This window comes from Aegilops tauschii, chromosome 4 (assembly GCF_002575655.3).
Source record: "Aegilops tauschii subsp. strangulata cultivar AL8/78 chromosome 4, Aet v6.0, whole genome shotgun sequence".
NCBI lineage: Eukaryota > Viridiplantae > Streptophyta > Magnoliopsida > Poales > Poaceae > Aegilops > Aegilops tauschii.
Window position 1 is genome coordinate 508097823 of NC_053038.3, and position 9748 is coordinate 508107570.

The following is a 9748-nucleotide window of genomic DNA, read 5'->3' on the forward strand; positions in this document are numbered from 1 at the left end:
GGAAGAGAGGGGAAAGGAAGGAGAGGGAGAGAGGGAGAAGGAAAGGGGGGCGCCGCCCCCCTTCCCTAGTCCAATTCGGACCGAAGGGGGAGGGGGCGCGCGGCCTTCCCAAGCCGCCCCTCTCTCTCTCTCCACTAAGGCCCATGTGGCCCATTAGTTCCCCCGGGGGGTTCCCGTAACCCTCCGGCACTTCGGTTTTATCCGAAACTTCTCCGGAACATTTTCGGTGTCCGAATATAGTCGTCCAGGATATCAATCTTTATGTCTCGACCATTTTGAGACTCCTCGTCATGTCCGTGATCACATCCGGGACTACGAACTACCTTCGGTACATCAAAACACATAAACTCATAATACCGATCGTCATTAAACGTTAAGCGTGCGGACCCTACGAGTTCGAGAACTATGTAGACATGACCGAGACTCACTTCCGGTCAATAACCAATAGCGGAACCTGGATGCTCATATTGGTTCCTACATATTCTACGAAGATCTTTATCGGTCCAACCGCATAACAACATACGTTGTTCCCTTTGTCATCGGTATGTTACTTGCCCGAGATTCGATCGTCGGTATCTCAATACCTAGTTCAATCTCGTTACCGGCAAGTCTCTTTACTCGTTCCGTAATGCATCATCCCGCAACTAACTCATTATTCACATTGCTTGCAAGGCTTATAGTGATGTGCCTTACCGAGAGGGCCCAGAGATACCTCTCCGAAACACTGAGTGACAAATCCTAATCTCGATCTATGCCAACCCAACAAACACCATCGGAGACACCTGTAGAGCATCTTTATAATCATCCAGTTACGTTGTGACGTTTGATAGCACACTAAGTGTTCCTCCGGTATTGGGGAGTTGCATAATCTCATAGTCATAGGAACATGTATAAGTTATGAAGAAAGCAATAGCAACAAACTAAACGATCAAAGTGCTAAGCTAACGGATGGGTCAAGTCAATCACATCATTCTCTAATGATGTGATCCCGTTAATCAAATGACAACTCATGTCAATGGCTAGGAAACTTAAGCATCTTTGATCAACGAGCTAGTCAAGTAGAGGCATAATAGTGACACTCTGTTTGTCTATGTATTCACACATGTACTAAGTTTCCGGTTAATACAATTCTAGCATGAATAATAAACATTTATCATGATATAAGAAAATATAAATAACAACTTTATTACTGGCTCTAGGGCATATTTCCTTCAGTCTCCCACTTGCACTGGAGTCAATAATGTTGACATTTTTTGGAAATGCTTCACATTTTTTCAATACATGATTAATAGTTTAAAAACATGTTTTGAACACAAAATTGAAATACAGGTTAAACATTTTTAATCACACCTTGGAACTATGCAAACTTTTATTTATAGTGTGTGGACATTTTCAAATGATCTAAACATTTCTGAACTATGCAACTTTTTTTACCGTGTACAAACATTAATTGAAAATTTGCAAAACATTTTTGAACTCATTATAATTTTTTAAATAAATGGATCATATTTTTTAATTATACAAACATATTTTCTACAATGCATAAGAAACAATGTACACAAGATTAATATTTTTCATACACATGATTAACTTTTTCTACTTTTTTATTCTTATTTTACATATTTCGTATACATGAAAAAAAATCCTAAACAAGTTTAACATTATCCATATGTAAGATTATTTTTAAAAATTTATAAAGTGAATATTATATTATATATTTATATTGTTTCGAAATACAAAGAAAATTAACAAAAATAAAAATGCGAACGAGTTGTGCCTACTAGGCCGGCCAAAAACCTGCTCCTTGAAGGTGTGCCCCAGTAGGACTCGCACAGGGCGATGCATAGCCAAGCTAAATTGCTCCTCCTCCCAACATGCACTGCACCAAATAGGCGCTCCCGTTGGTAACATCCCTGTCCGCGGATCATATTTAGCGCCTTCTGCGTTATTTATGGTGTAAACGGTAGATTTTCTATATGTGTTCAGTTCTTTCCAGGTTTCTAAGTTGGCCGCTCCATCACGGTGCCCAACATACGTAGGTTCTCTATATATGTTCAGTTTTTCATGTTTTACTCCAATAGTTTTTCCATTGGTTTTCGTTCCTTTTCTCATCTTTTTATTATTCCTTTTTATTATTTTCATTCTCTTTTTAACATTTTCAAACCCGTGAAATTTTTCACAATTCTTCAACTTCTTCAAATCCCTGATTATTTAAAAAACTGTTTTCCAAATCTGTAAACGTTTTTCAAATGTGTTTCTTAGCTTTCGAATCTGTGTACTTCATTGTGAATGCATGATTTTTTTAAAAAAATCATGGATTTTTTAACTCTTGATCTTATCTTCAAATTCATGAATAATTTTTGAATTCATGAAGCTGTTTCAATCCATGAGCGTTTATTGAATCTGCATAAAAATCCAATCCATGAACATTTTCAAATCCATCAGCATTTTTTTTCAAATCGGTTGACTCTTTTCGAATTGTTCCAAAGTCATCAACGGTTACTTGGTCATCCGGCCAATGGTTGACGGTCATAGAGAGCAGAGGGAGCACGACTATGTGTTACCTTCAGCGAATCCTGGCTTTGGACTCCTTGGAGCGCGGGAGGCCACAACCCCTTTTCCGTATTTTTTTACATTTTACTTTTTCTGTTTTCTTTTTTGCTTTTATTTTTATACTTCTGTATATATTTGAAAATATTATATACAAAAAAAATTCTTCAAAAAATATTGAGCAAGTATTTGAAAACTACTGTTGAACAAGTATTTGAAAACTACTGTTGAACAAGTATTTGAAAAAATGTTGATCATGTATATAAAAATGTTGAACAAGTATTTTAAAAAATGTTGATCATGTATATAAAAATGTTAAAAAAATATTTGAAAAATGTTGAACAAGTATTTGAAAAAATGTTGAACATGTACATAAGAATGTGGAATCAAAAACAAAAAGGAACAAAGGAAAACCAAAAGAATGAAAACCGAAAAAGAAACAAAATAAACCAAAGGAAAAAAAGAAAATGAAAAAAAGAAGAAACAAATAAAAAGACCCGGAGAAGAAAAAAAGAAAAGCAGTCTCTCTTTCTCTATAAGTAGGGCGCACCCTAGCATTCATCACGAACATGGTGCAAACTTAGTGGTTAGCTTCGCTGCTCCTCATCGGGGAGACCGAACTTTGAATCCTGGGTCGACCCCACCTATGCTCGCTCCCTTTTTCGAGAGCAACTAGTTAACGAGTGCTCCTTTGGGAGCCTCGTAACGATCAGCGTCATTTGACGCGCTCTCAGCCATTCGCCACGTGTCGCGCTCTGGGCACTCCCTCCGGATTTCTTTTTTCCGCACACGTTTTTGGCTTTTTTCCGGTTTTTTTCAACATTTTGCTTTTCCACCGGTCTTCTTTAGCTTTTCAATCAAAAAATTTTGAAAAAAAAATTATTTTGCGTGAAAAAACATGTTTTTTTCCCTTCGCGAGAGTCACGGTTTTGCTTCCGTGAGAGGCACGGTTTTGCTTTCACGAGAGTCACGGCCGTGCCTCTCGGAAAGGAAAAAAACGCGTTTTCTGCCTTTTTTCTTTCACGAGAGTCACGGTTTTGCTTCCGCGAGAGGCACGGGAGTGCTTTCGCGAGAGTCACGGCCGTGCCTCTTTCGGAAAGGGAAAAAAACCCGTGCTCCCGGTTCGGTTTTTTCGTCTGTTTTTTTTCGTCCGTTTTTTCATAAAAAAAAGGTTCGTCAAAACCTATTAACATGGGATCTAGTTTTGAAGATCTCGACGCGAGGAATCCAACGGTGAAAGCGTTTTGAGATTTGGACGCACGGTTTGAGAGATAAAACGTTTTAAAAAAAGATCTACGAAAAAGGAAAAAGGAAAAACTTCCAGGTTGAGATTTGGACGCACGGTTTGAGAGATAAAACGCACGATTTTGACTCTTTTGTGTCCCCCTGCTTTTCCGCGCCTTTCCCCCGCTTAATAAATTTTCACCTTGACACCTTTGCATCCTCCACTACCACCACACCCACACAGATGCTGCATGCACCCTAGCAAGCCGGCCCCGTGGGACTTTGGATGACGCTCACTTTGCGTTAACATCACTTCTTGATGCTGCAAGTTATCTGGAACGCACGCAATTGAGCAGCACGGCAGCAAACATTTCCTGTCCATCGTCTAGTTAGGGAACGCTAACTAGGTGTACTTGTCCCTGTGTCGCCCCATTCTCGCCCTAGGGCGTCGGTGTGCGTCCAAATGTGCATCTTTGGGCCGGCCCAGTATGGGTTGCAGTGTGTTAAGGCGCCTATCTTTCTTTTAGATTTCTTATTTCATTTTTTCCTTACTTTAACAAAATTGAGAAAAGATAATGAAATAAGAAAATAAAAATTGGGAACTTTTGCACAAATTTGAAGAAATGTTTGTGAGTTTAAATTTTTTTATGAACTTGAATTTTTTTTGTGTTAGAATAAAATACTTGTGAATCTGTAAAATGTTTGCGCATTTGAATTATGATCACAAATAAAACAAAGGTCCATGCATTTTAAAAATGTTCCTAGATTAATAAATGTTCACGAATTCAATTTTTTTGATGGATTTAAAAATACTCATGAATTTCAAAAAAATGGGCACAAAATCAGAAAATGGTCTCTATATTTAAAAGCGTCCAAAATTTCAAAAAACATTGTGTGAACGTAAAATTTGTTCATGAATTTCAGTAAAATAAAAAAGGAAAAAACTTTTATCACAAAGCCAAAATTTCAAAAGGATTCTAAAAAAAGAATGAAAAATCCAAGAAAAAGGTACCATAGAACATTAAAAAGCTTAAAAAACATAAAGCGTTAGAAAAAGGACTAGAAGAAAGCTAGAAGGTTCCCAAAACCGAACGATGTGGCACACTTGATACAACTGAATGAGGTTGCCCATTCTCACTCACTGGTTCTTCTTTGTGTGATTACGATTGTCCGGCGACCTGACGCATTGTTAGGACAAGAGAGCTTGTATGGGCCGATTGGCAAACACTTAAACCTTCTGTACGAGCTGGCCATTGGTTTTATACATATATGTTAGGACAAGAGAGCTTGTATGCTTCATTATTTTTGAAATTTTATGAAGTTAGAAAATTTTGTCAAAAATATATATTTAAGGAACAAATTTTTAGTGTAAAGTGGCTCAATCTAATGTTTTAAAATATATGTATAAAATATATTCATGTCTTTTTAAAAAAAATCGTGTATTTGAAGAAAGAGTTATTATTTCAAAACAAATGTTCACACCTGTGTGAATATGTGTTCGTATGCTTCGGAAAGAAACTTAGAAAATAAAAAAAGAAGAGAAAATGAAAAGAAAGAAAAACTAAAGATATATATGAAGGAAAATGGAAATGGGCTGTACCAGGATAGATAAGGGTGCGTGTTTGCCCAACATTTTGTTGGGACGGGTGTGGAGTACTTTTTTTTTTGTATCGAGCGCAAATTAGAGGTGTGGTATATGTATGAAGATTTCCCGCCCGATACACGTACTACACTTAGCCATGACACTTTGATCTAATCGATGTGACCTTTGTTTCCACAATACAATGGGCCTTTGTTGCCTATGGTGGTGTCGATTTTCTTTAGTTTCTTCACTCGCACTATTGCGTAAATAGACGGATTGTCAAATAAAACAAGGTAAGGATTCTTAGGTTGCGTTAGGATTTCTCATGATTTCTAGGAATTCAACTTCAGAAAAAGAAAGATCCCCTCCAATTTTTAATAATGTCAGGCTCTACGTCAGCTACGTACAGAAGACAACTACTGGCGACAAAGACCTCGAGGGTCAACCTTCTCTTAGCCTGACAAAATCTCGTCAGAGTAGAATATATCCTCGAGATCAGGGAGCATATTCCATCACAACGGACGTACGCACTCGATGTCACTACGGACGAGCGACATATACGCTGATGACGTGAGGCGATAACCAGTTGTGTCTCTGGTGATCTGGCGATGCAAGCCCGGACACTCTCTCCAGCGGTGAATGAAAGCGAACGAATGGAAGAATGCACTGTCGTTTGCACTGATTGACACGCAATCGTACGTACACCAGCATTATCTTTGCTCGACCAGTTAGCTTCTTACCACAAGTCAAGGAGAGAGAAGATACTATACTCGTTTCAAATCAAGATGCTCAATCAATTGAGCATCGTGGTGCATACAGAAACATGGCTTAAGTGATCTGTCAGGCTGTGTAGTTTAGTGTTGCTAGCATTTCAAAGTTTTACGTTTGTTTACTACATGTTGACTTGCGTCGTATGCAGCTTGTATATAGGGAATTAATGTATGCAGCTCTTTTGTTGTTTATGTCCGTCCGGTGTTTGCTCGGAAATTTCTCAAACAGCGACGGTGATTTTTTTACTACAATCACCCCTAACATTTCGGAGTGGACCTTTAGATAAGATCATTGGATCAATCCATAAAAAAATAGATTTGGAAATTGTAATGGTATAATTCTGGGTTAGATTGACTACTCCAAAATTTCAGTCTACAGTTAGAGCAAAAAAAAAAAAAAAACTCAAATGTGAATAGTGTCACCTTTGACTGACTAGTATTTGGCACTATTTACAACTGATTTATACTTTTATTCTTGTAGTGTACGTCAAAATGAAAGCTATAATTTTTGGGGCTGTATATATAACACCGATGTATGTGGTTGGATCCTTTTTTAAATCGTTCAACATGTTTTATATGACGAAGAATGCAGTACGTTCTAAAATAAGTGATGTGGTTTTAGTACATGGAGTGCTTATTACTGGCCCATAATTTGTGGACTTTATTATAAAAAAAACGTGATTGGTTTTTCTTTTTGAGGGTACAAACGTGATTGGTTGTGACAATGAAAGTCAGAGACCGCCACGAACGAAAGCAACCTGACGGTCAAGCGCGTCTACCTGACCTGTGGCGATCCTGGAGAGGATTGCTACGCCTCGCCCTCTCCTAGGCGCGTGCACGTCCCCATCGTTTTGACGTGTTCCCGCCCGGATGACGATTGACGAAGCCGCTGCACCCGTACGTACGTGGACGAGAGCGATACCACGACCGAGTCACGTCGATCCACCGGTGTGGGCAAGGACACGTACGCTACAAGCCGGGCGCGGTGCACTCACTCGCCAGCACGTGCGTGCTTTTTCTTTGAGCGGTCACGAGCACGTGCGTTCGTCCCTGCTTATCTAGTCCTTATGGTCGTGTACATCCAGGAACCAGTGAGCGACTTTAGCTAAGCTAGCTACTGGACGCGCATGCGTCGTCGCATAGCCACTCGCATGGGCCGGCCCCCAACTCGTGCCTATCCTCTACATGGGCACCGTGTAGCTCACAAGTATCTTCTATGGCCCATGAGCAGTGCTCACCGACCTCTTGACTTGACTCAGTACTGATCGATCCTCTTCTGCCGGGTGCACCATGACCATGAGCCGTTGGAACCGCGTCACGTTTGCGAGCTAGGGTGGGCACGTGGAGCGGCACTGTTCCGGCAAGCATTGCGCGGTGCAGCTTGCTTGGCGCGTCAGCCGTGCGGCATGTGATCGATGTAGATGTATCATATCGTAGGTAGTACGTTTCGGTCGTCGGTTCTATCCGTCCCCGTCGCGCGCATGGGCGGAACGCAAAGCAACACCACTCACCGGAGATCCAGTCCACTCCGCGGGGTACTCCGGCCGGAATCCCCGGAAGATCTTCTACTGGCGGTGCCGTCGGGGTCGGAGTGGAGTGTGACAGGGCGAGGCCACCCGGCGACTTTTTCAAACGGCGGTGCGCCGGTGCCGCCCGGATTAACCAAACGGCGGTGCGCCGGTGCCCACGCCTTTGCCGACGACAACAAGGAGGAAAAGGGAAAGCTAGCACTAGATCGGACATGCTAAATCGCACGTTCCCTAATTCCGGTGACACTTTTTCGCTGCCGTGGTAACTTTGGAGTAGATGCTATAGGCCCATCCCGTCGTTGCCAAAAAGGTGAAAAGAAAGAAGAAAGATCGAGTCTAACCCTGCCGCTTAGTTGTAGTTGCGTTCACTTTGCCGGCAAATAAAGTTGCTATATTCATGTCAAACGGAAAAGGTTACCGCATCGACTGATCCATGTAATGTGAAAGAAAAAAGGTGGCGGCATCCAAGATATTTTTCGAAAAGTGCAGCACCCAAGATGACTGGAAAGTAGATTAGCGTGACCTGTCAAATTCATATCGCAAAAGAGATTCGTGGGAACCAACAAACTCCAAGTCTGAGGGTATCTCCGACGTGGGTCATCAAAATGTCTAGACCAGACGATTTGGATATTTTCAGGCCTTCAACGCTATTTATCAAATATCTAGGTCTAGAAGCCTGAAATTCCGCTTACCGTCCCTAAACCATGGGTAACTTTTGGGTGAGTTAGACATTCTTCTGGCCCTGAATCATGTCTCTCCACAGCCCACGTCTCTCGCTCGGTTCGTCTGGGGCACTGTCGGTCATAGCTCATAGTCTAGACTTGAGGAACATGGTTGAATGGCCGGGCTGTCTACGGACACATCCAAACGTATCCGTGAATATTTGATAAGGTCCGTTTGGTGATCCACATTGGAGATGCCCTGAGCTCAACAAGGCAAAAACTACCACTGATACTAGCGACTCCAAAGTTCGCGAGGACGGTGCATCCAAGGACTTTATTTCAAATGATTCAAAAATTATCTTTCCAAGTTAAAAAAAATGTAAAAACTTATACATATTCCTGATGAATCAAAAATATTATGATTTGCAAGTTACAAAAAGAAATCCCGGCCGAATAACAGAAAATGGCCATTTTCATTTATGTATTAGTTTTCATTGTCTACGCCACGTATGAAAGTATATTGCCATGAAATTCTTCATGAACGTGTTATGTATGTACGAAAACATACGATATTTTTGTGATGTAGAACTATGTTTTTTTTAAGTCCTCACAGGAGCCCGTCCTTCGTTGACACTTTTCGCGACCCTAGCTGACTATTGTAGCACTAGATCGGACATACACATACTGAATCGCACGTTGTCTAATTCTGGTGACAGTTTTCTCCCTCTGCCGTAGTAACTTTAGAAGGAAAAAAGATTGACGAGATAGTGTAAGTCTAAACCTGCCCCTTAGTTGTAGTTGTGTTCACTCTGCGGGCAAATATAGTTGCCGCATCCATGTAAAAGAAAAAGTGTTAGTTGTATTTTTCGACAAGAGCACACCATCTTCTTCCGCACTTGTTGCAGCTATCAAAGATGAAGCTCGCTCCTGGGCCGCGGCAGGAGCTAGAGGAATGAACACATGCATCCCTGTAACTTGATTTTTAGCTCTGGGGGCTCAGCAACCCCTATGTCCTCTGCTCTAATTGGTGCCATGGCCTCGCCATTCGTGTGTATGCGGCTGTGGCGCCACCCTGTACTCTCTTTTCATCCCCTATCAATGCAATGATATGCTGCTATATGTATTCGAAAAAAAAATGTTCTAAGTTTCGTGGAAGCCAACAAACTCGGAGTTTGAGCTCAACAAGACAAAGGTAGGACGTGTTTGGTTCGCGGAAAAAGTAGCCACTTCAGATTCCAGCGGTTTCTAAAACCGTAGCTAGCATTTGTTTCGAACATGATGGTTTTCGAAGTACTCCCTCCATTAAAAAATATAAAATGTTTTGATATTTCAATATGAACTACAAACAGACTAATATGAGTGAAGAAACACACTAAAATGTGTTTATACACATCTGAATTAATAGGCGGGTTAGCTCTAAGATTTTACTAG